The sequence below is a fragment of the Apium graveolens genome, chromosome 4, assembly GCF_009905375.1.
Source record: "Apium graveolens cultivar Ventura chromosome 4, ASM990537v1, whole genome shotgun sequence".
Lineage (NCBI taxonomy): Eukaryota > Viridiplantae > Streptophyta > Magnoliopsida > Apiales > Apiaceae > Apium > Apium graveolens.
This window is the reverse complement of record NC_133650.1, coordinates 232143935-232146756: the sequence shown is the minus strand read 5'-3', so window position 1 is coordinate 232146756 and position 2822 is coordinate 232143935. Positions and strand designations below refer to the sequence as shown.

The following is a 2822-nucleotide window of genomic DNA, read 5'->3' as shown; positions in this document are numbered from 1 at the left end:
AAATAAAGATATTACTTTCGTATAAGTATATCTTTGATTATTTGCTATTCATTTCAAGTATAAGTTTTAATACTTCTACTTCAATTATTTTATAAAGATTATTTTTTTATGGGAATATTATTTAAATAATAATATTCAGACATTTTCTAAATATTCTGGGGACTGATTTACTTCATTAAATCAGTTTTACTCCAAACACTCTTTAAAGTGTTTTCGAGTCTTTAAAATGATTTTCAAAAGTTAGAGCGGATCCCAAAACTATTTTTATATTTAAGATCTTCCTTTTAAAAAGGGGATTTAAATACTCGCTCAAAACCTGGGGGATCCGGCTCGGTGGTGTGTTTTATATTCGCAACAAGGTTGCTGTCTTGGTAAAAGAGTTTTTGATTACTTACCCAATATTCGGGAAGTAAAATTCTTGGAACAAGTTAATCCATTAACAGGCATCGCCTGGGAAATATCGGTGAGTTTTCCTTTCCAACTAGGTACGACTTCTTGGTGGAGCCGTATCAACAAGTTTCTACTTGGGGAAAGGGGGAAACGAGCTTTACGTTTCAGAGTCATGGATTTCATCTGAACTAGGAGTGGCGTAAGTGGTCGAGTAGCGCCGGCCCAGCCTTATTATATATTGGCCCAAATGGCCTGGAAGTTCCGCTAAGGCGGTCCATTCCTTAGGAGTTCAGTGTTCGGTTGACAAGTAAATCCGACAGGTTCTCCTCTACATGTAGAAAATGGTGGGGTTGTACTACTACGACTGATCATCGTAAGTGGTCTTCCTGGCGCGGTAAACTCCCGTAATGAGTTCATCATCCATTTGGATAATTCTGCAACACTACCCGTAGCATTTCGATCGAAAGGCTACTAATGGGTGGTTGCCGAAGCATTGACAGGGTCAAACATTTTTATTGGTGTATCCATTGAATGAAGTATCTCGTAACTTCATTTCTTTTCAAAATATTTCAAAGATCAAATATTTTCAAGTTTATTTGTGGTCTCATCTATGGGATGACCTCGTGAATTTTATTATACTTTGAACGGTGATAGTTCAAGTAGCTTTATAAATGATATAAGTGTGGGGAAGTATTGGTAACTTCATTCCTTGTTTTTACTTATATCTAGTAAGTAATTATCTTACACACGATAAAGATTTTAGTAAGTATCCATTTAGATACTGGTATTATTGTTATCACTACATATTATCTTGCGAGCTGTAAGGCTCACTCTTGCTTTATTTCTTCATCACACAACAACAGTTAGGAGAGATGGCCAGACTCCAGCAGACCCAGCGCAAGCGCGTGGGAAGCGTCCCGCGTCTTCCCGCTGATATTGTAGCTGCTATAGCTGCAGAGGTAGATCCATTGTAGTTTAGACCACCTACTTTTGAGAATCCAATTATGTATAATTATAACTTGTGGCAGATAATGGCAATTAACTGTAAATTATCAAGTAATCATTTTGGGTTGTAATAATTTTAAATTGTGGATTCAAAGACTTGTACTTATTTCAATTTCATCTCTGAGACTATAACGAGTTGTGGTGTGTGTTAGTGTGGGGTCACAGCATGAGGGTATTTATTATTAATTAAGTAAAGTGATATTGTGGAAAGAAAGACCGTGACAACCCGGATTCCCGACCCCGGATCTGGGGGTGTTACATGTACTGCTTTGTTGGATACTGCTGATAAGGCTGCTGAACTATATTCTGAGTGTTTCTCTAGCTAAAGTTAGGATGATTGCGGTTGTTAGGATGATAGGTGGTTGGTACAGGTTGTTGCGACCTTTGAAAGTTGCTCACGAACTGAGCTAATTCACTAGAAATTGCACACTGAACAGTCTCATGGGCACCAGCACAAAGCTCACAGACATTAGTGATCTGATTAACTCCATAATTAGACAGAAAATCCACCTTCATCATCAAAGCCTTAAGTTGAGCATCTATAGCAGTAGCTGCATCCAATTCCAGAATTCCTACTACCTTGCCCTGAGATAGTCTCTGAGTAGGATTCTGGTATTCATTAGCAGCCATCAGTTCAATCAATTCATAAGTTTCATCATAGCTTTTAGCCCACAAGGCTCATCCTGATGCTGCATCAAGCATGGGTCTAGAAGTAGCACCCAAACCATTATAGAAATAGTTAATAATCATCCAATCAGGCATCCCATGATGAGAACACTTCCTAAGCATCTCCTTATATCGATCCCAAGCCTCGCATAAAGATTCTCCAGATTGCTGAGAAAATTGAGTAAGTGCATTTCTGATTGCAGCTGTCATCGCCATAGGAAAGAATTTAGTTAAGAAATTTTGCGCAAGATCCTCCTACTTGGTGATAGACCCTGGTGGTAAAGAATGCAACTAGCACTTAGCTTTATCCCGCAGAGAGAATGGGAAAATCCTCAACTTAATATCATCTTCAAAAACTCCATTAAACTTGAAAGTGTCGCAGATCTCGATGAAATTTTTGATGTGCATGTTGGGGTCTTCTATCGGAGAACCCCCAAGCTGAACTGAGTTCTGTATCATCTAAATCATGCTCAACTTGTTCTCAAAGGTATTAGCCGAGATGGATGGTCTAACAATGCTAGAATGAATATCATTGATCTTCGATTGAGAGTAGTCCATCAAAGCCTTTAGATTCACTTTTAGTTCTCCCATTACAATAAGAACTTCTTCTTCTTTCTCAACTAAGATCTCTTCTTCAGCTTTCTCCTCGACTACAACTTCTTCCTCAGCTTGATCCAGTGTTCTCTTACGAGATCGAGAACGCGTATGCATACACGCTTGCTAGAGTACCTGAAACACGACAAGGAATTAAGTAAGTAACA

General features: G+C 38.6%; 1 non-coding gene across 1 annotated transcript; it reads left to right on the top strand.

Annotated features, from left to right (window-relative positions):
• The first annotated feature begins 2155 nt into the window (after positions 1 to 2155).
• On the top strand, positions 2156 to 2262 carry LOC141723228 (small nucleolar RNA R71). Its single transcript, XR_012576214.1, has one exon. It is a non-coding gene; the product is annotated as a small nucleolar RNA R71 (small nucleolar RNA).
• The last annotated feature ends 560 nt before the right edge of the window (positions 2263 to 2822 follow it).